The sequence below is a fragment of the Heterodontus francisci genome, chromosome 8 (assembly GCF_036365525.1).
Source record: "Heterodontus francisci isolate sHetFra1 chromosome 8, sHetFra1.hap1, whole genome shotgun sequence".
NCBI lineage: Eukaryota > Metazoa > Chordata > Chondrichthyes > Heterodontiformes > Heterodontidae > Heterodontus > Heterodontus francisci.
This window is the reverse complement of record NC_090378.1, coordinates 73,722,699-73,747,557: the sequence shown is the minus strand read 5'-3', so window position 1 is coordinate 73,747,557 and position 24,859 is coordinate 73,722,699.

Sequence of the window (24,859 nt, the reverse complement as noted above, 5' to 3'; positions counted from 1 at the left end):
ATCCTGGCTTAACTATCAGGATAATGCCCCAAGGATTTTTGGGGCTTTTATACATCTCCAGGACCCAAAAACTCCAAGTAACAAAGCTGCCGCACACATGGCTACCGGGAATCCTGATGGGCTCATAAATTGCATTGCTTAATATATTGCAATGTCACTCTGATTCCCCCTATTTATTGTGAATTATGCAGTAAGATTTCACACTACATTGGTTGAAAAGGTACTCCGATGGTTTGTTATTATGTAGTAGGTAGCAAGAACCTGTGATATTTGTATTTCAGTTTTGCAAAAACATTTTTTAAAGCTTCAATGTCAAAATCCAAACACTCACTTTTAACATGGCATCACCTAAAGGCCTGCTCAGGTATGAAATTGAACCCCGCCCCGGGCCCGACCGCACCACATCCAACCCGAACCCGACCAGGGCCTGAGTCCTTTGATTTTTTCCCGCACCCGACCTGACCCAACCCAACCCGACTACTGTAATAAAGTTAATTATATCAAATATATCTTGTCCAAATGTTGTTATCCTCCATTCCGGCAGCAGGTTATTCCTGCAGAATCGTGCAGAAGTTCCCTCCCTGAGCAAGGCAGCACTATGTCCGTGGACTCCGCCTCCAGCCCGACCCGACTCGAGCCCGAATGCCATATCCAGAAGAGAGACCTGACCCAACCCGAACCCGACATGTCGTCGAGTCTGGTCAGGTTCAGGTCGGGTAGCCATGCTTTAGTATCACTGTCCTGATGTCCTCTGTTGCCTGAACACAAGTACCACAGTTGTGATACCGTTATCACAATCGGGCCAGATTTGCATCGCTGTTACCATATGTCAACCAGAAAGTTATTCTTCTGTTCCTTCAATTTTCTTGCTGCCCAATCCCTCATGATGTAGTATAATTCCACAGGTATTTGCAGACCTATTTTATTTTACAGATGTGACTTTTCAGGTATAAGCCTGCACACTGTATGTTGTCATGCAGGCCCCCACCTGCCAAGAATGAGGCACATTAATTTTGCCACATGGGCATTAAGTTTCAAATTGCTGCTGGGAAGAAGAGAAGGTCAACTACAATGGATTGCTAGGCCCCTGGCTGGAAAGACATTTTTGCATATTAGCAGACAGTGTTGAAACAAAGAATCTATCCCCTGCTCCAATACAATACACAGAACAGGCCTGGTCAAACCAGTCGATCACATGACCACCTTGCTGGCCATCTTGGGGAGTTTTAAATTGTAGAGACAGTGTTTGAACTGGCAGAAAGCAGAATGCTCCTGGACTGAAGAAGGCCTCCTGTTTGCTTGTCTGCTCCCATCTCTTTCTCACAGAGCTCCAAAAACCAACTGAAGACACATGAACCCCAAGAGAGAAAAATCTCATACCGTGAACAAGGTTTAAGAAGAATATTGAGCCCCAACAAAAAGCAAGACCTACCTACAAAAGGATTCCACAGTGAGCTCGAACAACCGTAACAACAACTCTTTCAGGTATTGCCTCAAACCTTTCCACTTTAAGTTTTCTTCTGCTCTTTTCTGTCCCTATCTGCATGTGTGTATCGCATGTGCATTCTAGCTTGGGCACGTCATGTATCCGTAGGTGTCAACGAATTAGGTTTAGGTTTAAGTTTAATAAAATTTCACCTTTCTTCTTTAAACTTAAGAAAGTTGTTTATGCTTGTTTCTTTGCCTTATAATTGGAAAGAGGTGAACAAGAATTCACCAAGGGGAAGCTAAAAACACGGTGTGTTTAAAAATTAAACCCTATTACAGTAAGACCAGGTGAAGGCTGAAAGGGAACCCTAGACCTCTTTCTTACCTGGTCGTAACAGTGTTGTGTATTGGTGGGCTGTTCGGCCTTGCAAGCCATATGTGCACTTCATTGATCACTGGATAGGAGTCAGAAGTGGGAAATCCAGACCAATCGTGTCCCTCCCTTACTGAATCAATTGTAGCACCTTGCTGCCACCTTAGCTGACAATAAATTAACAGAGAGCCTGAGGCCTTCCTGGTTTAGATCGCGCAGCATCTCACAACATGGTGCACTCATCCACTGAGTCATCAAAAAGGCTCAGGATTGTCATCTATGTGTTTGATATGGGGTTTGAAATAAAGAACTTGCATTTATATAGCACCATTCACATTCTCAGGGTGCTCCCAGAGGTCTGCACAGCCAATAGATTAGTTTTAAATAGTAGTCACTTTTATATAGGCAAACATAATAATCAGTTTTGGAGGTGTTGGAAGAGTCTCTGTACTACTCCAATGTCCACCAGACATGGCCTTAATTTAACACATCCAACACTGCAGTACACCCTCAGTAATGCATCAAAGTGTCAGTCTAAAGTAGGGGTTAAACCCACACCTTGTAGCTCAGAGGCATAACTGCTACCATGTGAGCCATGCTGACACTGTTAAGATGCTGCTTGGGTTGAACCCATCACCAGGTCAAGAATAAAGTCTGTAACATGAACAAGCATGTGTAATAAGAAACATGGAAGTTGATAGAAAATCCATATTTTTCCATTGGATTTTGTTCCCTCCATTGATCTCCCTGCATCAAGCACCAGTTCCCCAAATGAATAGACAGCCATAGGACCTAATTTCAGGAAGTGTGTCATTGAAAGCTGGTGTAAAGTGCCTCAGATTTTTAATGCTCGATATAGAGGCAGATACTGCCTCCTACTTGGTGCCTCTCTCTAATGGTTGAGAGTAGAAAACTACCTATGGGTAACTGATTTAAAACCATGGCCTACCCTTTCCACAGCACAGCATGTTGCAACACCAAATAATGCATCATCCTGATTAGAAATTTTGTAAGAAGAAAATCTTACTCGGCCATAGTATCACTATGCTGGAGGAAGAGGTATGAATGAAAATCTGCCAACTCACAAAAGGAATAGTCCCAGTCATAAATCTTCTGCTGTCTTAATGTCATTAACCCAACTGGCAATCTTGGCTCCAAGACACAAGGGAAATTAATGAGTTTACCAAAAAAGCTCTAGACATCAGGCAAAAATAACCATGGGCTGGATTTTAACAGCCTTCTTGGCTGATCTTGGCGACGAGCTCAAAAAATAGCACGCCAAAGAGCTGCCACGATCTCCCGCGTGGTGGCTCATTTAAATAGCCGAGGCAGCCCCCCCCCCCCAATCACATGAAGGGAGTGGGCTGTCTGTCACTGGCAATGGCATCAGCAGCCTGTGCACAAGCACTGGCGCCATTTTTAAAGGTCAGCCAGCCCTGCTGACAGATTAAAAATTTTTAAGTAACCCCCAAAATTAAATAAATAAATTTATAATGCCCTTTTCCTATCCCCCCAATAATTATTTGCCCTTCCCCCCTCAAACTTACCTTTTACATCTGACCTTCCCCCTCACAAACTGCACAAAGTTTAAAGTTCAACCCTTCCCACCATCCCCTACACCCATTACGTTTATTTGACCTTGTTTCCCCCCCCAACCCCCCCCCCCCGCACTGAAAATCTTACCTCCTCTCCCCTTCACCCTAGTGAAGGGGATTTGAAGACGCGAGAGTGCCGGCCATCACGCCGAAGATCGCTGCAGACCTTCAAGATCGCAAGTAAGTCTATTTAAATGTATTAATTTTATTAATTTGAATATTTTAATTGAGGTGACGTCGCCCAGCGGCGGGAGGCCGCCACGAAGACTTGCCGCCGCCAAGAGGATCAGGCCAGACTCTCCTGACATTGAGTTCCGATGAAGGGTCACTGACCCGAAACGTTAACTCTGCTTCTCTTTCTACAGATGCTGCCAGACCTGCTGAGTGGTTCCAGCATTTCTTGTTTTTATCTCCTGACATTGAGGTCTGTGGAAGCCTCATCTGGAGCCACCTTCAGGCACCCCCACCGCAACCCCCCCCCCGCCCCCGTCACAGAACCTGACGCCTGGGGGAGAACAAGATCCAGCCCCGTACGTACCACCTACCCTGACACTGCTTAATGGCAAGGAAATGTGTTTTCCTGCGAATGCAGTGCAAACCCATAACTTGCTGAACACGCTTGGGAGATTCATTACTTTAAAGATAATAGTAATCATATTCAAAATTTCTGCTTGGATCCAGATGCAAGGAGATTCCACAGAAGCAAGATTTTAATAAGACACAAGGTGATGGGAGACGAACAACTCAGCCCAGTTGCTGGGGTGATAAATGTTCTTCTTTCTCTTTCAAGTTTCTTTCCTCCTCCCTGAAAACCACTGACTCTTGCTGGGTTGTCCTTGCATAGGCAGTGACAGCCCTCCAACTTTCCACTCTTATGTGTGAGTCCAGGCAGTGTGTGTTAGCAGATTATTTTAGGGTAGGCATCATACATGCACTTTCCAGCAAGGGGTTCACTGGAGAATGATTAGAAGCAGGAATCTCAGCTGTTTTCTTCCCTCTCTGAACTAGGGCCACTGAATTGCAGCATGCAACTGCCATCCTGGCTGCACCCAGCTGCTTCAGAATAACCTGGGATTGACCCTGGCACCTTCTCTATCTGCAGGGCTTGGTTCCACACTGGACAGTTACAAATTAAGCCATTGGGGGAGGAAGCAAAGATGTCACAGTTATCTGAATTTCCTTCATCTGCATGCCCATGCACTTAGCACATGGGCAGCAGGGAAGATGAAGAGGAACAGACTTCTTAAAAAAGATTTAGTCCTAAAACCCCAGTATTCCCTTAGGATGAACAGACCCTTCAGTCAGCCTATTTCCATATTTCTTGATGTATACAAGGTAAATATTGATCAAAAGTTATATTGGAATACTTACACCTTATGTTTACATTCACATTATTTTCCTTCTCAGGCTCTTTGCTGTTTTCCTTTTGCTTTATTTTTGCTTTTGTAGTTGGTGTGTTTCTATACTTTTTCTCAGTTTTTGCTTCCCTTATTCCCCTTTCATTCCTTTACCTATTTTCAGTTAGCTTGTTTCTGGTCCCATGTGGTCCTCCCTTAGATATTAGAGGGAGAGAAAAAAATATTTAGTTCCCTGGATGAACAATAATCCCATAAAACTGCCTTTTCTGAGAAACCTTGTCTGTACCCATTTTTTGGCTGACATTCCTCAATACTGGAATCCCAGCAGACATGGGAACAATGAACCATTCAAAGAACTATTTCGTGTGTGTATATGGGGTTGACACTCATCAGTAGCATTCAGTGTGAGAAGAAGTTGAGCTCCTAGTCAATGGTGAAAGTGAGAGAAGCAGAGGAGTTTTACCCCACTGTGTGCAGGAATGTCAAAGCTCTTTTGTCTTTATGAGCTGCGTAGCTGCATGCTGTGGAAGCTCATGGGTCACATATACATTTAAATTTACATGTATCTCAAGTTGCTAACAGAACAGATCCTGGTGTTCTGATTTAGGATTTATCCACCATTGAGACAACAGCATTAAAACAGCCCCTTCCAAACCTCCACATAATTTAAATAGGACAAATCAGTGAGTAAGAATTATAATCGTCAATAGAACTGAGTTGTCTGGGCTTTGTTAACTGGATTGCCTTTTTGAAATTCTTTCATAGAATGTGAGCATCGCTGGCAAGGCCAGCATTTGTTTCCCATCCCTGATTGCCCTTGAGTAGGTGGTGGTCCTTCTTGAACCGTGGCAGTCCATTTGGTGTACGTACACCCACAGTGCTGTTGAGAAGGGAGTTCCAGTTTTTTGACCCAGCGACATTGAAGGAATGGCGATATAGTTCCAATTGAGGATGAAGTGTGACTTGGAGGGGAACTTGCAGGTGGTGGTGTACCCATGCATCTGCTGCCCTTGTCCTTCTAGGTGGTAGAGTTTGCGAGTTTGGAAGGAAGGAAGCTTGGTGAGTTGCTGCAGCGCATGTTGTAGATGGTACACACTGCTGTCACTGTGTACCAGTGGTGGAGGGAGTGAATGTTTAAGGTGGTGGATGGGGTGCCATGTCATACATCCATTTATAATGCTGATCATCATTGGATGGCTTTACAATTCAAAGAAACCCACATTGATTGAACCTGGACTGTTATATGCAAAAATAAAATCTTGAATAACAGCTCTGAGGTGAATAATTGTGCCGATTGTGACAAAGCGTCATGCAGTATATTAAATACACAGATGAATGTTTCTCGATATAAGAAATTACAATTAATCTGAATCAGCAAAAAGAATGCAAAGGATTGTGGTCATTGTAGTTGTATATCATTTCCTAGACAATTGAAAGTTATCGATATAGAATGACTGCAAAGGTGTTTCAAGTTTAAAGGAATGGGGGCAGCATTTTTCATTGAAATTGTCAACTCCTGTGTGGAAGTCCTTGGCCATTAGTTGTCCAGTTAGCTCAGTTAATAAATAACTCCATTGGATCAATTAGGAGCTTTCATTCCTCTTCATGCCTGCCTGCTTGACGGGCAATCCAAAGTTATCAGACTTCTTATACCTCCGTGCCACCGTACTAGGTCGCCTACAAGCACCTCGTTCTATCCACAAAAAGGAAATGCATATATAATCTTATTAAGAATGGAATTGAAAGTATTAGGGATAGGCTAATATGATCAAATAGTCTATGGGGTTTGATGGTTCCTTAGCTTCTGAAATGTGGGGATGGTTAGTGACTGTGGTTTGCAGGTGACTTTAGATCAGGGTTGAATAATGAAGCTATAATTTTAAATATTATGGAGTTTGCTTGATTACCTTGAGAGCCAAGGAATATTTATATATAATTTTCCCTCAGGAAATTAATGAATATCCTTTGGTTCCCCAAACTTACTCAAAGAAAACGTTTTGGTGGAGCAGGCACACAGTGAAGGATAAATGTCTCTCTGGGTGGATGGAGGAGAAAATAGGTCAGGGAAGCTCCACTAAACTGCATTTTTCCTCACCTTCTAACAAATGTGGAAATAATGATGGCTTGGGAATAGGCCTCCCTGACCTCCCAGTCAGTCGAAGAGGTATGCAGTAGAGAGGAGCAAGCATGGGAATAAACTGGGAGAAAAAGGGTTGCACTCCCCCAAAAGAGAGCACAGTAGAGATCGTGCTCATTTTGTGTTCCTAAGACTACAGAATAATTACAGATATGCAGGATCATTTAGCCCATTATTAGTTCATCCATCCTGAATCACCCTACAGTGCTTTCCTTACTTAGAATCTGGTTGTCTCTTAAATGCATCCAGGGCTTTTGTCTCCATCACTCCACCAGGAGGTCTATTCCAAGTGTTAATTATTCACTGTGTGAAGAAGAACTTCCTGACATCAGTGGTAACATTAAGTTTTGCTAATTTGAACCTGTGAATGGTTTTCTACTCCCACAATTTAATTTAAAGTAATATTCTGGATTTGCCTTCACTGTAACATTTACTATGTTATATACCTTGATAATATCACCTCTCAGGCATCTCCTTTCCAGGCTAGAAAGCCTAATTGTCACCAGTGTTTCCTCGACGCAATGCTATTTTTAAGTGCAAAGGGTTTAATTGGCCAGGGGGGTGAGCGTGGCATCCAATTAGCGGTGTCAGGACCGGCATGGAGGCCGGACTCGTTTAAGGAGGGCCCTTTGAAAAGGCGAGCGGCAGCCATAGCTGAACTTGCTGCTCACTGAAGAAATGGAGCAGCAGGGGACCTCCACGAAAAGAGAAGGAATGGGCAGGCATCCATGGGAGGCCCCACGGTTCTCAGATGCCTCCCTCAACGCATTAACGGAGTCTGTCAGCGAGAGGAGAGACATCATATTCCCACCATCTGGGAGAAGGAACCCACTAAAGGAGACAATAAAGGCATGGATGGTGGTGGCGAGTGAGGTCAGCAGCAGAGAAATGACCTGAAGGATGTGGGTCCAATGCTGCAAGAGATTCAGCGACCACGTAAGGTCTGGACAGGCGAGTGGCAAGCGGCACCCAGGTAACAGGTGACCAGCTCTGTATGCAGCAGAATGCAGGCGGACTGGACTCAGAATGTCCATAGGTCTCCCTAAAATTGTCAGATCAAGTGGCCAGTTCTATCACTTAGATGGCAGCCAACCTCACATATGGGCAATATTGAGAAGGGGGCATCACTGAGGATGACACCAGTTCATGTGAATGTCATGCTGCTATAGGTGAGGGAGGGCATCCCACTCATGAAACTTTCTCTCCACAACCTGCAGGAAAGGAGAGCCCATAATGCCCTCAGAATGGCCAGAACTGGAGGTGATGTGCCCGAGCTGCACAGTCTCGTGTCAATGGAGGAGGCAGTGCTGGATCTTGCCAGGGTGCTGATGCACCAGTCCATGGGCGATGAGGAGATGGGAGGCTGAGATCAACAAGTCATTTGATAACTCTATCTTGAAGTGAAGGACATCGAGGAGATTCCTCCCTGATGAGCAGTTTGGCTCTTCAACTGATGCCTTCTATGGGTTGCTTATGGTGTAGCACACGAAGGGCTGAATTTTATGGGCCCCCTGAGACAGGTTCGGAGGCAAGGGGGCCCATAGAATTGTGACGGGGGAGGGGGTTGGTGGGGGGTTGTGGATGGTCCGTCGTCTCCCCGTCGCAATGCAATTTTTTCAGGGGCCGGATAGGCTGAAGACGGTCTTCCTGCCCAGAGGCCAATTGAGGCATATAAGTGGCCAATTAACGGCCACTTAAGGGCCTCTTCCTGCCACTGCTGGGATTTAACCAGTGGTGGTGTGGGGGTGGCCTCCACCTCTCCACCACGCAGGGAGAAGTAGACCTCCCTGCGGGCTTGCGGGGGGGCGGTGGGTGCTCTCCTCTGTGGGCAATCTCTAGCCCACAGAGGGCCCCTGTGCGGAAAACCTGCACCTCCCTAGACCACCCTCCCCCTGCCGGCCTGGCGATGGCGCCACTGCCTCACTTACCTTGGATCTGGGCTCCAGTGCTGGGCCTGCGTCCAAAGCCTCTTGCAGTACCGGCAGTGGCCACCACATCCAGTGGTATTGCTGATGCTGCTGAGCTGCTGGCCCTATGATTGGCTGGCAGCTCTTGGAGGTGGGATCCACCTCTTTAAAGAGACTGTTAATTGGCCTGGCCTAGTAGAACCACTCCCTGGGGGGGGGGCTCCCACTGGCCGAGGGCAGGATTCCTCCTGCTTCTTCAGCCAGTGCCTGGAGTCCCTTTAAGGGAACAGAATTGAGCCCGATAGGTATTCCAAGTTCTCATAACCACCTTCATGTGTCTCCCGCAGATTCAGTAGCTGAAGGGGAGCGCAGTGACGAAGGACAAACATCGCTACCCTCTTCGACGGCGGGAAGAGCTACTGGAGGCAGCACTGTCACATCATTCCTCAGCAGCTTCTACCAACGCAGACACACTCACGTCGGTTGGACCAAAAACTAGCTTAGAATGGGGAGCACTGGGTGAACCTCACATCACACGTGAGCAGAAGAAGGAGCATGCGGCAGAGTCAGCTGCCAGCAGTCCCCCTTGGAGGACCTGAGGTATCGCTAACAAGGAGGGTCTTCCTTGAGAATCAGAGGCAGCTAAGTTAACATTTGTCAGAGATCCCTGAGGCCTTGAAGAGCCATAGGCAGGCTATGGAGGAGTCCATGCAGTGCATGTTCTCTGTCATGACTCAGGGTTTTGAGCGCATGAGCTCCTCCAGTGAGAGATTGGGCAACCTCTTTAAGAGCCATATGCAGTACCTCTTTGAGTTGGTGTGGAAGCAGCAAGCTGATATGCACAGAAAGATTGAGACTCTAGCATAGACTGCTTAGTGTCACTGATGGCACTGAGATGCTCCGAATGGATGCCTGCTGCATCCCTGTCGGTGGCCTCATCCAGCATCCAAGTGCGCCAGGAAGGGGCTGAGGCAGTTAAAGTGCAGATGAAGGGGCCACCCCTTGGGGGCACCACCGTGCCCTTTCGTCCCTCGCCCCCAACTTAGGAACCATCTATGCCACGACCCTGTAACCACTGCCCCAGCAATGATGCAGGCATAGCAGCCTGTGGAGGAACCCCCATGGGCACAGGTCATTGTGGACCAGAGCACAAATGTCGAATACCATCTGCCTGGATAGGCACAGCTTTCCAAGGCACTGGTGCTCTGTTATTTGGAGGTAGCTGACTCTTGGGCAGTATGCCCAATGTCTTGGATTGCACCTTCTTCTCCTTGCAGCTCCCCTCTATGCTCCTCTGGCCTCCTACTGTCCAGGAGGTTGCATCTGCTGAAGCTCATCCTGGTTGCTCTGTCCAATGTCAGTGTAGCCTGTTTCCATCTCAACTCCCTCAGCTAGTGCACATTTGTTCACCAGGCCTTCCCTTGCCAACTCTAGGAAGAGAGGTGGCAGTGAATTAAACACCAGCTGCTCCAGCAGCTGATGGGGACTAATGCCCCTCCAGATCCTTCTTCCCCTTCACTTCCCTCTGACCCCACCCCTTCTGATCTGACGCCTTGCCGTGTATTCACTATTCCCACTGACCTCCCCCTCTCTGAGGCTGAACGTTCTGTACTCAGGAAAGGACTCAGTTTTATCCCCTTATACCCCCACCTCATTGAATTTCGCACTCGGCATGACGTTGAGCTCTTCTTCCCTGCCAACTCTAGCTGCCCAAGTGATGCCAGCATCTTCAAGTCGCTCTCCAGATTCTTACCACTCACCATTCACAAATCCAAGTCTTTCAGCTCCAGCAATGGCTATTCTGTGATACTGTTTGAGCAGCTGAGCTTTATTCTGCTCTTCTAAAATATGTTAAACAGCCCTTCCCATCGCCCTGCAATGTTCACGACTTCTACACCCTGCTGTTTTCCAGAGATTGCATTTTCCCCGTACCTTTCTATTGAATATAGCAAACTGCTCCTGACAAGCCTTTCAATGAGCTCCTCAACGAGCTCCATGAGCACTTAATTGGAGGCGTGCAGGTTTCCCGCTCCTCCGCTCCCAGCGTCCCTTTCAAAATCATTTTGTGTTCTGGAGGCGGCGGGACCCAGTGTTACCCTCTGGGAATGCAAATTTCGAATTGCGCCTGCACCCGCTCCCACGCATTTAAAAACCTAGCCCCAGGAATCAGCCCTTCTCTGTACTGCTTTGAATGTTTCTAGGTAACCAGACCTGAACACAGCACTCGAGATGCGGTCTGACCACAGCATTGTAAACTTTGATCAGAACTTCCTGTGATGTTTTCGCGAGCTAGTTCAATATTATATTGGCTTTGCTGATAACTGCTCTGCATTGGTTGAATCTACTAAGATTTCTAAGTCCCTTTCCATTTCATTCTTAGCTATTGGAGTACTGGTGCTGTTTACTTTTCTATCCTCTGTGCAGTATTTTACGCTTGCTAAACTCCATCTGCCATTGATCTGCCCACATTCTTATTTTATCCAACTTGCTCTGTAATTTCTGAGCTGCTTGCCCCTTCCGGTTTGGTAATGTAAGCAAATTTATCCACTTTGCTTTGAGTTTCTGAGTCTAGGCCATTCACGTAAATGAGAAAGAGTCCTAACACTGAGCTCTGGGGGACATCACACTGAGCATATTACATCCACCAGCATAACTTCTTGAATGAGCACTTACTGCTTTCTACATTTCAACCAGTTTCTTATCCATTCCCATGGTTTATTCTGAATTCCCAACTTTGAGATTGACTATTAGCCTTTTATGAGTGACCTTGCCAAATGCCTTTCAGAAGTCTAGGTACACAGTCCACTCGGGATGCTGCTTCTTCAAATAGTCAAGGAGGTTAGACAGGCAGGAATTTCCCCCCCTCTGAATACATATTAACTAAGTTATTGATGTATAGATAATCCTCAAGTTTGTTCCCGATAATCAATTCCATTATTTTACATGTAATAGAGAACTAATGGGTCTGTAGTTGTCTGTGCCTGTTTTGTCACCCATTTTGAACATGGGTACCATGTTAGCCTATTTGCAACCTACTTGTACCTCCCCATGGTCCACTGACACCCTCATAATAAATGCTGGTGCCTCACAAATTTGCTTCCTTGTGGCCTTCAGCACTCTGGCTAAGTACCATCTATTCCCAGTAATTTGTTTGTTTTAAGCTCCTTTAGTTTGTCTGGGACTTCCATCTTATTTATATTGCACTTAGTAATTTTACCTTGGTTGTCTCTGCTAGTAAAGGGCATATTGCCTCTATACTCCCTTGTGAAGGAGTAAGTAATCATTCAAAATATTAACTAGCTAAGTTTCAGTGCTATTTGCACCTCATTATGGTACTGAAAGAATTTATTTTGTTATGACCAGGTGAGGCAGGGGTCTAGGGCTCCCCTCTCAGCCTTTGCCTGGTTTGGCTGTAACAGGGTTTAATTTTTAAAACATGGTGTTTTAAGCTTCCCCTCAGTGAATCCTTATTCACCGCTCTCTAATTGCAATGGCAAAGAAATCAGTCAGACAGGTTTTCTTAGATTTAAACAAGAAAGTGTAAGTTTATTAACCTTAAAACTCTTTTTCAGTTAAAACTACTAGAAATACATGACATGACCATGCTAGCATCCATATGCAATAAACACACACACAAATAGAGACAGAGGAGGAGAAAGAAGGAGAAAGGTTTAAAGTAATAGCTAGAGTTCAGTTACTGGCTTTTGGGTTGGATGTAAAGTCTTAGATTGCAGTTGTCTTGCAGTTCTCGTTGGGGCCCAATGCACACTTTCAAACTTGTTTAGCAGGAATCTTCTCTCTTGAGTTTTGGGTGGCTTCAGTGGATCCCCTGGAACTTCGTGAGAGAGAGAGGGAGAGACTTTCCTTCTCTGTTGTCTTCAAATTGCAGTCTGTTTTCCAACTGTTCTGTGAGCATAATTCAAAACTCCAAGTTGGTCAGCAGGTTAGTCATGTGACTAACCCCTTATTTGGGATAACCTGTCCTGCAGTTTGTAGATTTCAAAGCTCTCAGTGGGGGGTGGGGGGGGGGGCGTAGAGCTGTCTCTTACACAGACAAATCTTTGTTAATTGAATCAATGAGCAGTTCCCATTGTCTCCTTTTGTTCAACTGTCTTTAACAATGCAAAATGTGCAGCCATGTTTCAGTAGTCTTTTAAACCAAGCAATTTTTATCAGTCCAGCAACAGTTCAAAATTAATGTTCCATATGACGAAACCAACATGTCTCACTTTGACAGGTGTGGTTTCCATATGACGAAACCAACATGTCTCACTTTGACAGGTGTGGTTTTCATGACACCTCCACATCCAGTGGAATGAAATGTAATTTTAGATGAACAGTTCATTATAAAAAAGGAGAGGAAGTACAGGAAAACACACATACATTTCTCTCATTCACTCAGAAATCCTAAAGATTGTTAGAGCCTGTCTTTTCTTGGTAGCAGTGCTGCTTTAAACTGCCCTTTTTGGCATCCCAATAAACATGTAATTTTTGGGGAGGTTTGCAGGTTGCACATTTCATGACTGCCTAGGGTACCTTTGTTGAGGTCTGCATGGGGGAGGATTAGATTTAATTAGCCCTGGTTTGGAGTGCCGATTATGGGTGTCAGCAGAGGGTGGAGCCATTCTGAACTCTCTTTCAGCGTTCGAATGAGTCACTTTAGGGGAGGGTTGGTTCCCTTTTCTCTTGACTGTAGGGGAGGATTCTTTGCTAATCTTCCCTTTATCCTCTGGGACACTCCTGCTTGCAGGTATTTGTCTATATTCTACTGCACGCCCCTGCGGCACTTCGACTAGGCGAGGCATCACGCTCATGGGTTTTCTGCCCTTTTGAGGATTTTCTTTGTCTCTGTGGGTTTTTGTAAATGCTGTTAGCAACTCTGGTGGTGTGTTTCTGGTGTCTGCATTTACATAGGAGGATGTGGGGTTTAAGTTTTCCAACATTTCTGGGTTGGCTGACTGGATAGTAGGAATTTTCATCTGGGAATCCTGTCAGAACCCCTGTAACTGTCCTCTCTGTCCCTTTTTCCCCTTTCCTCTCTGATTTTTGCCAGCCTTCAGCCTCAGTCCCCGTTTGTTCTCAGCAGGGGTCCCTTACAATTCACCAGCCCTCTGCTGGAGGATTTCCGAAAAACTGATACAGGACTTAGGGGTGCAGGTTTCACCGTAGTGGGAGGATCTCCTAGGTTTATAGTTCCTTGTGAGGTTGTTGATGTCTTCTCTCTGAGTACATTGTTGCAAGTTACGCCGAGTTTGCTATCCTCACAAAATAACTCCAAAACTGCCAAATGATTTTTACATACAAAAGTTACTGAAGCATCTACCCTGATATTGCAAGATAGGGCTTGAGTAGACATTACAGGCATAAACTGTGTTTAACTACAAACTGTAATTCTATTATGTGATTAAAGAGCCACACCCAGTTAAGTAAAATTTTGTATCTGTTCCAACACGCATTATGCAATGAGATTTGAATGTTGGCATTGACTTATATCAGCTTGGTATTGCAGTAAAAACTTTGTTTCTTTGTCCAAATATGGCTCTTTTCTGTTCGAACACTTGAATAAAAACTGCTGAAAGAAAGTTTAAAGAAGAATATTGAAAAACAATTTCATAAGATTAATTTTAATTTTTGGCAATGATGTAAAATGGCCAATATCAAATTGGTCGCTCGTTATACACATCTGCTGATTTTCCTTCCCATTGAAGCCGTGTCAGACTATCTTCCCAGCAATCCAGCTGAATTTCATAAGAACCAAAGGGTTTCAGCCAAGATCTTTGCATTCATCTAGCAACACATAATTCCCTATTGTTATTAAATAAATTCAGTTTTAATGTCATAGAGCTAAGAATGATGATTACCATTGATGTTGATGATGGTATTATAGTGCCCAGTTAGGTAAAGAGATGATGGTTGGCTCAGCTGATATATCCTTAGTGTGATTTTGAGCCTAATAATGGGATGCACTTACGAAACATCTTTAACATAGTGCAATTTCCTATGGAGCTTTACAAAAAGGAAATCAGATGCCAACCAGGAACTTGGGAGGTGGGTTATGGGAAGTGACCAAAGGAATGCTTGACGAGATGTATTTTGAGGAGGCTTTTCAAAATAGGGAATTGTGTCAAGGCTTTGTGAATGGAGTTCCAGTTTCATTGAGTGTGATATCTGAAGGCTGTGCCTCCTTTACTGGAGTGAAGAGCGGAAGGGAAGGAGACTGCACATAGGCCGGAGTTGAAGTGTACCGGATGAGGAAGTGGAGTTTGAGAATGGAAGGATTTATAAACAAGGACAGGAATTTTGGCCTGATTGCTATTTATCAAAATTCTGAACCATTTTGGATAAGAGTAGTTACTTTGTTAAATGAACAATCAGAGGAATTCACATAAATGTATTAACTAGTTAAAATAGGGTAGAGAAAAATTCTCCTTTCTATATCATAATTTCAACAAGTTTATAACCTTTTTAAAACTGTATAGGAAAAGTTTGCTGAAACTGCATCAAACAGCAGCTACCTTACTTCCAAAAATAACCCAGACTTTAAGGACAGCCTCCAACTGAAAATAAATCACTGATTTGGACTGTGCTGTACTTGTTTACCTTCAGAGTTGTCAGTCAACCATGTGGGTATGACAAAAACCACAGGCTCCAGACTGACCACAGCCTGTAGCCACCAACACACCCTCCTGGCTAACGGATAATTTCAAGATTATAATGCATAATATACTTATATTTATGTGCAGACTTAGTTTGCCAAAATATCTCAAGAAACTTTATGCAATAAATGACTTTTTGAAGTGCAGAAGCTGTTGTTATGTAGCGTAACAGTTAAAAGAAATACAACATTGTTCATATCACTGCAATCGCAAAAACTGGAGACAATAACAACTTAGGTTGATATAGCACCTTTAATGTAATAAAATATCCAAGACACTACATAGAGACAATCTGCTGTTTTTGTTTTTATGTTAGGGATATGTTGTGAAAGAATGTAAGGGTAATAAAACTGTAAAGCTGGACATGTACAATAAAGAAAACAACTTGTATGATGATTCCTTTGAATAATTCTTTAAACTGACTTCCCTTTTAGGTCATATTACACAAACATTGTGCTGCGAAATCATTATGGAGCCTCTGGCTGTGATTTGAATACATATGAGTACAGTTCCATTTACACAATATATTAAGATGAATTATTTAATTCAGGTATGCAAGTACAGAATGGGTAGTTTATACATGTTAAAATGTATTCTGTCAATCAGCCCGCTACAGTTAACCCAGCAGTAATTCATTAGGTTTCCATTATTTTCAAAGTGGTTCCTTTATAATTGAGATATAGTAACAATACCCTTATGGGTCAGTCCAGAAGATTAAGACCCAGGAAGGATCCTCATGGAGTAGAAATAACCAGATGGTCAATGGTTGAAACTGTGTCCCATGATACATGAAGCAGTTTAGCACTTGACTAGAACTTCAGGAATTTAAAGTGCTGCACTGCTTGTCATTCTGATGTGCCTGTCTGAATTGCAGGTTTCCATCAGTTCTTCTGTCTCCCGAAGGCACTGACTGAAGCTCCATGGTGCTGGGCTCTATCCAATATCTCACTCTAGTGGCCATTCTTTCTCTTTGAGCTTAGATAGTAAGGGTTGACGCCTGACTATTTGGCTATGTGGGGTACAGCAGCCAAGCCTTATTCTCTCTTCATCGAATGCCCACACACACACAGGCAGAGCTAAGATTGATGAATTGGGGGATGTAAGTCCAGACTTGGCACAGTACAACCATGACATGATCTTCCAATACTGCGTTGCCGTTCGCATCAGACAACGGCGGCGACATACTTGTGATCGAGAATTTAAAAGATAAGCCAGTAAATTATTTGGAGTCAGCTCCAGACGAACTCTGACGTATAAAATTAGCAGACCTCAAAATGATTGGGAGGATCATGAACCACAACATCCACCCCTCCCCCAGCCCAGTGGCTCTGACAATATTCACACTGATGTATTTTCTAGCAGTAATCATTGGATATTTATCAAAATGGAAACCCTGGCTGGTTCTTTCTCCTGTCCAATGCCAACTGTACTCTCAATGCTGTCTCAACCCAGTTGCGACTATTGTCAGCTCTAATCTTCCCCTTGTAACTTGTAACAGAATTAAGAAGGTTTCCCTTCATTTTAAATAAGTCAGAACAACCCAAATAAGTAATAAAAACAAGAAATGCTGGAAATACTCAGCAAGTCTGGCAGCATCTGTGGAGAGAGAAGCAAAGTTAACATTTCAAGTCAGTGACCTTTCATCAGAACCGGCAAAGGTTAGAAATGTAAAAGGTTTTAAGCAAATAAAGGGGGTGGGGCAGAGATAATAAAAGGCAAGGTATTGATAGGACAGAGGGTCACAGAGAATAACTGACAAGAAGGTCATGGAGCAAAGGCAAATGGTATATTAAAGGTGTGCTGAAAGACAAAGCGTTAGTGCAGAGAGGGTGTTAATGGACAGAAAAATGATCAGCCCTGGCCCAAAGCACAAACATGAAAAAAAACGGTGGGCAGGCACATAGTTTAAAAAAATGAATGATGAAACAAACTAAAATAAAAATATAAAAGAAAATATAACTACAAATAAAAAGGGGGTGCAGTCATGCTCTGAAATTATTGAACTCAATGTTCAGTCCGCCAGGCTGTAGCGTGCCTAACCAGTAAATGACATGCTGTTCCTCGAGCTTGCGTTGATGTTCACTGGAACACTGCAGCAAGCCCAGGACAGATATGTGGGCATGAGAGCAGGGGTGTGTGTTGAAATGGCAAGCAACCAGAAGCTCAGGGTCATGCTTTCGGACTGAGCGGAGGTGTTCTGCAAAGCAGTCACCCAATCTGCCTTTGGTCTCACCAATGTAGAGGAGACCACATTGTTAGCAGCGAATACAATATAGTAAATTGAAAGAAATACAAGTAAATTGCTGCTTCACCTGAAAGGAGTGCTTGGGGCCTTGGATAGTGAGGAGAGAGGAGGTAAAAGGGCAGGTATTACACCTCTTGTGATTGCATGGGACGATGCTGTGCGAAGGGGATGAGATGTTGGGGTAATGGAGGAGTGGACCAGGGTGTCACAGAGGGAATGATCCCTTCAGAATTCTGACAGGGAAGGGGAGGGGAAGATACATTTGGTAGTGGCATCACCCTGGATGTGGCGGAAATGGTGGAGGAAGATCCTTTGTATGTGGAGGCTGGTGGGGTGGAAAGTGAGGACAAGGGGAACCTTGTCCCGGTTCTGGGAGGGAGAGGAAGGGGTGAGGGTAGAGGTGTGGGAAATGGGCCAGCCACAGTTGACGGCCCTGTCAACCACAGTGGGGGGGAATCCTCGATTGAGGGAAAAGGAAGACATATCAGAAGCGCTGTTATGGAAGGTTGCATCTTCAGAGCAGATGTGTCGGAGATGGAGAAACTGGAAGAATGGAGGGGAGTCCTTACAGGAGGCAGGGTGTGAAGAAGTGCAGTAACAGCCTATCCCCAGAGATGGAGACAGAGATGTCGAGGAAGGGAACGTCGGAGACGGACCATGTAAAAGTGAGAGAAGGGTGGAAATCGGAAGCAAAGTTGATGAGGTTTTCCAGTTGGAGGCAGGAGCAGGAAACAGCATTGATACAGTCATCAATGTACTGGAAAAAGAGTTGGGGGAGGGGGCCTGTGTAGGACTGGAACAAGGAATGTTCGACATATCCCACAAAAAAGACAGGCATAACTAGGACTCATGCGGATACCCATAGCAATACCTTTTACTTGAAGGAGGTGAGTGGAGTTGAAGGAGAAGTTGTTCAATGTGAGAACAAGTCAGCCAGGCGGAGGAGGGTGGTGGTGGATAGGGATTGGTTGGTCTCTGTTCAAGGAAGAAGCGGAGATCCCTCAGACTGTCCTGGTGGGGGGTAGAAGAATTGGGCATCCACAGTGAAGAGGAGGTGGTTGGGGCCAGGAAACTGGAAATTGTCAAAATGATATAGGGCGTCAGAAGAGTCACAGATGTAGGTGGGAAGAGACTGGGCCAGGGGAGAAAAGATAGAGTCAAGAAAGGAAGAAATAAGTTCAGTGGGGCAGGAACAGGCTGAAACACTGGGTCTGCCGGGACAGTCCTGTTTGTGGATTTTAGGAAGGAGGCAGAAGTGGGCTGTCCGGGGTTGCAGGACTATGAGGTTGGAAGCTGGAGAGGGACGATCTCCAGAGGAGATGAGATCAGTGATAGTCCTGTGGACAGTAGTTTGATGTTCAGTGGCGGGGTCATGGTCCAGGGGAAGATAGGAAGAAGTGTCTGAGAGTTGGTGCTGAGCCTCTACAAGGTAGAGATCGATACACCAGACAACAACAGCACCACCCTTGTCTGCAGGTTTGATGACAATGTCGGGGTTAGACCTGAGAGAACGGAGTGCAGCAAGTTCAAAGGGAGACAGGTTAGAGTGAGTGAGGGGGGGCAGAGAAATTGAGATGGCGATGTCTTGCCGACAGTTTCCAATGAAAAGATCAAGAGTGGGTAACAGGCCAGAGGGAGGGGTCCAGGTGGAGGGAGAATGCTGGAGGCGGGTGAATGGATCTGCTGGTCAGGGGGAGGACTCCCGGTCAAAGAAGTGAGCTAGGAGGCGAAGGTGATGGAATAAGTACCTGATTTCTAATCTGTTATCTACGTTGAGATAAGTTATACAACACCGTGATACTTGGGCAGAAACATTTTAGTAGCAAGTCAGGTTTCATTAAAAATAGAAAAAGAGTGAAGTTGCAGTCACAGGACTTCATGAACAAGATGTAAATCATGTAGTGAGTGTGAGATGGAGACACGTTAGTGTACAGTGTATGGTGTAGTGCTATTGTCACTGCACTAGTAACCCAGTGACCCAGGGTATTGCTCAGGGGTTTGAATCCCACCAGAGCAGAAGGTGGAATTTGAATTCAATTAATAAATCTAGAATTAAAAAGCTAGTCTAATGATGGCCATGAAACCATTGTCGATTGTTGTAAAAATCCATTTGGTTCACTAATGTCCTTTAGGGAAGGAAATCTGCTGTCCTTACCTGGTCTGGCCTACATGTGACTCCAGACCCACAGCAATGTGGTTGACTCTTAAATGCCCTCTGAAATGGCCTCGCAAGCCACTCAGTTGTATCTAAATACTACAAAGTCAATAAAGAATGAAACCGGACGGACCACCCAGCATTAACCTAGGCACCGGAAACGACTATGGGAAACCCAGCCCTGTCGACCCTGCAAAGTCCTCCTTACCAACATCTGGGGGCCTGTGCCAAAGTTGGGAGAGCTGTCCCACAGACTAGTAAAGCAACAGTCTAACATAGTCATACTCACTGAATCATACCTTACAGACAATATCCCAAACACTGCCAACCCATCCCTGGGTATGTCCTGTCCCAACGGCAGGTCAGACCCAACAGAGGCAGCGGCACAGTGGTATACAATCGAGAGAGAGTTGCCCTGGGACTCCTCAACATCGACTCTGGACCCCATGATGTCTCATTGCATCTGGTCAAACAGGGGCAAGGAAACCTCCTGCTGATTACCACCTACCACCCTCCCTCAGCTGATGAATCAGTACTCTTCCATGTTGAACACCACTTGGAGGAAGCACTAAGGGTGGCAAGGGCACAGAATGTACTCTGGGTGGGGGACTTCAATGTCCATCACCAAAAGTGGCTCAGTAGCACCACTACTGACCGAGTTGGCCGAGTCCTAAAGGACATAGCTGCTAGACTGGGTATGCGGCAGGTGGTGACGGAACCAACATGAGGGAAAAACATAATTGACCTCGTCCTCACCAATCTGCCTGCCACAGATGCATCTGTCCATGACAGTAGTGGTAGGAGTGACCAGCGCACAGTCCTTGTGGAGACGAAGTCCCGCCTTCACATTGAGGATACGCTCCATCGTGTTGTGTGGTACTACCACTGTGCTAAATGGGATAGATTTCGAACAGATCTAACAATGCAAATCTGGGCATCCATGAGGCGCTGTGGGCCATCAGCAGCAGCAGAATTGTACTCAACCAGAATCAGTAACCTCATGGCCCGGCATATCCCCAACTCTACCATTACCATCAAGCCGGGAGACCAACCCTGATTCAATGAAGTGTGCAGGAGGGCATGCCAGGTGCAGCCATAGGCATGCCTAAAAATGAGGTGACAACCTGGTGAAGCTACAACACAGGACTACTTGCGTGCCAAACTGCATAAGCAGCATGCAATAGACAGAGCTAAGCGATCCCGTAAGCAACAGATCAGATCTAAGCTCTGCAGTCCTGCCACGACCAGCCGTGAATGGTGGTGGACAATTAAACAACTAACTGGAGATGATGGCTCCACAAATATCGCCATCCTCAATGACGGGAGAGCCCAGCTCATCAGTGCAGAAGATAAGGCTGAAGCATTTATAACAATCTTCAGCCAGAAGTGCCAAGTTGATGATCTATCTCGGCCTCCTCCTGAAGTCCCCAGCATCACAGATGCCAGACTTCAGCCAATTCAATTCACATCAAGTGATATCAAGAAACGACTGAAGGCACTGGATACTGCAAAGGCTATGGCCCTGACAATATTCCGGCAACAGTATTGAAGACCTGTGCTTCAGAACTTGTCGTGCCCATAGCCAAGCTGTTACAGTACAGCTACAACACTGGCATCTACCCAGCAATGTGGAAAATTGCCCAGGTATGTCCTGTACATAAAAAGCAGGACAAGTCCAACCCAACCAATTACAGCCCCATCAGTCTACTCTCAATCATCAGTAAAGTGATGGAAGGTATCATCGACAGTGCCATCAAGCAGCACTTGCTTAGCAATAACCAGCTCAGTGATGCTCAGTTTGGGTTCCGCCAGGGCTACTCAGCTTCTGACCTCATTACAGCTTTGGTTCAAACATGGACAAAAGAGCTGAACTCAAGAGGTGAGGTGAGAGTGACTGCCCTTGACATCAAGGCAGCATTTGACCGAAAATAGCATCAAAGAGCCCTAGCAAAACTGGAATCAATGGAAATCAGGGGGAAAACTCTCCGCTGGTTGGAGTCATACCTAGCACAAAGGAAGATGATTGTGGTTGTTGGAGGTCAATCATCTCAGCTCCAGGATATGACTGCAGGAGTTCCTCAGGGTAGTGTCCTAGGCCCAGCCATCATCAGCTGCTTCATCCATGACCTTCCTTCAATCATAAGGTCAGAAGTGGGGATGTTCGCTGATGATTGCACAATGTTCAGCACCATTCGCGACTCCTCAGATACTGAAGCAGTCCATGTAGAAATGCAGCAGGACCGGGGCAATATTTAGGCTTGGGCTGATAAGTAGCAAGTAACATTCGTGCCACACAAGTGCTAGGCAATGACCATCTCCAACAAGCGAGAAGGTAACCATCTCCCCTTTACTTTTAATGGCATTACCATCGCTGAATCCCCCACTATCAACATCCCAGGGGCTACCATTGACCAGAAGCTCAACTGGAGTAGCCATATAAATACCATAGCTACAAGAATAGGTCAGAGGCTAGGAATCCTGTGACGAGTAACTCACCTCCTGACTCCCCAAAGCCTATGCACCATCTACAAGGCACAAGTCAGGAGTGTGATGGAATACTCTCCACTTGCCTGGATGGGTGCAGCTCCAACAACACTCAAGAAGCTCGACACCATCCAGGACAAAGCAGCCCACTTGATTGGCACACCATCTACAAACATTCACTCCCTCCACCACTGATGCACAGAGGCAGCAGAGTGTACCATCTACAAGATGCACTACAGCAATGCACCAAGGCTCCTTCGACAGCACCTTCCAAACCTGCGACCTCTACCAGCTAGAAGGACAAGGGCAGCAAATGCATGGGAACACCACCATCTGTAAGTTCCCCTCCAAAGCACACACCATCCTGACTTGGAACAATATTGTCGTTCCTTCACGTCGCTGGGTCAAAATCCTGGAACTCCCTTCCTAACAGCACTGTGGGTGTACCTACCCCAAATGGACTGCAGCAGTTCACGAAGGCAGCTCACCACCACCTTCTCAAGGACAATTAGGGATGGGCAATAAATGCTGGCCAAGCCAGCAATGCCCACATCCCATGAATGAATAAAAAAAAGTAGATGAAAATATGAAGGAAGCAGGGACAACGACATATTTAATGATCAAAAATCCTAAAATGTATTTAAATACTGAAGAAAAGATTGCAAAAGAATTCAAATGTTAATTCCATGCATTGAGCTGTTGCGAAGCATCAGTTGCATTGATGGAAGAAGACTGAAGTTAGAAGGCGAGTCAGCCCATGTGTTCCTGTGTAGCTCCTAAGAGTTGGTTAAGAGTAGCACAGGTAACATCCTGTGAACAGTTTGCCAACCTGCCACCTTGAGAGCTATGCATGGGAAGGTGGAGGCGACACAGACCTACAACACAGGACTTAACACAAACCTGGAATGGTAAAATGGGGTTTGTGTCACTGCATTTTGTGAAATTTGGGGGAGATAATTTTGAGTATGGTCAGAAAAGAACCCACAATAAAAACCAAAACGGCTACTAGTTGGTGATAAAGCAAAACCATTTTACAATATTTAATAACACAGGAGAGGTATGGCAATTGCATTCAGTCAGGCAAATTGTAGTACACAGCATTGTAAAATGATTTTACTCTGACCATGAACGTACCACAGTAAATTACCCTTATAAAACAGAGCAATACAACCAATATCTGACTATTCCAAGTAGTAACTCATAAAAACTTTAATATGATATAACAAAACCAAAGCCTGTGGTCACCCAAGTTACAGACACACATTCATTTTCCAGAGAGGACACTGTACAGTGTTCACAAGCAGGAGCCCTCCCCAGTTGAGCGAGCCTACCACAGCTGTGCACTAATGCTTCATAGCTGCTTAAGCCATAGCAAGGTGGCATTACTACAACTGAGCAGCAAAGATTATACAAAAGTGCCACTCCATATTTCTGTCAGTCAAAAAAATTACATAATGTCTTTTACTGGGCAGGGGTCCTGAAAATTAGCAACCACATTTTGTCCAGCTTTTTGTCTTATCCTTTGAGATCAGGAAATGGGCTTCTTTAACTACTGATGATTTATACAATTGTTCCTTTCAGTAACATTAGAAGCTAATAAGGCAAATCCTTAATAACTGATCCTCCATCTCACAAAGCACAGAAGTAAAAGCATGAACTTTGGAAGTCCAGTTTACACTATAGAGATTTGCAAACAGTCCATTCAGAAAGTCAGACATGTGGCAATGGCTAACAATTCAATGTTACCAACAGTAAAAACAGAAAATGCTTTATATTCTATATCGGTTGTACTTGCAACATTTTTCAAAATGTTTTTAAAATTTAGTAAGTTTGAAACCTTTTTGTTCAGAAGGCTCCCAAAATCCCTTTTCTTTGACTTGTATTTGATTCCCCATACTTAGGAACATAGGCACAGGAGTAGGCCATTCAGCCCCTTGAGTCTGCTCGGCCATTCAATTAGATCATAGCTAATCTGTTCCTCAAATCCATTTACCCGTTGTAGTTCTATGTCACTTAATACCCTACCTAAAAATATCTAATGATCTTAGTTTGGAAGTTACAATTGTTCCAGCTTTTGGGAGAGAAAACTCCAGATTTCTACGACCCTTTGTGAGAAAAAAGTGCTTCCTGAGTCCTGAATGACGTGGCTTTAGTTTTAAGATTATGTCCCCTTATCTTTTATTCACCCATCAAAGGAAATAGTTGATATGAATCTACCATACAGAATCCTTTTAACACATAAAACACCTCTGCCAGATCATCCCTCAATCTTCTATATCCCAGGGAATACAAGTCAAACTTATGTAAACCATCCTCATAATTTAACCCTCTAATCCTTAGTGTAATTCTGCTGAATCTCCACTGTACTCCTTCCAAGGTCAGTATATCCTTCCTGATGTTTGGTACCCAAAACTGAACACAGTACTCCTCTCTCTTAATTCTCTTGTCTATTCCTACTTAACATCCACTTTTATCAGGCTCTGGGAAATTTCTTTTTGACAAAGGGTCTACAACTAAAACG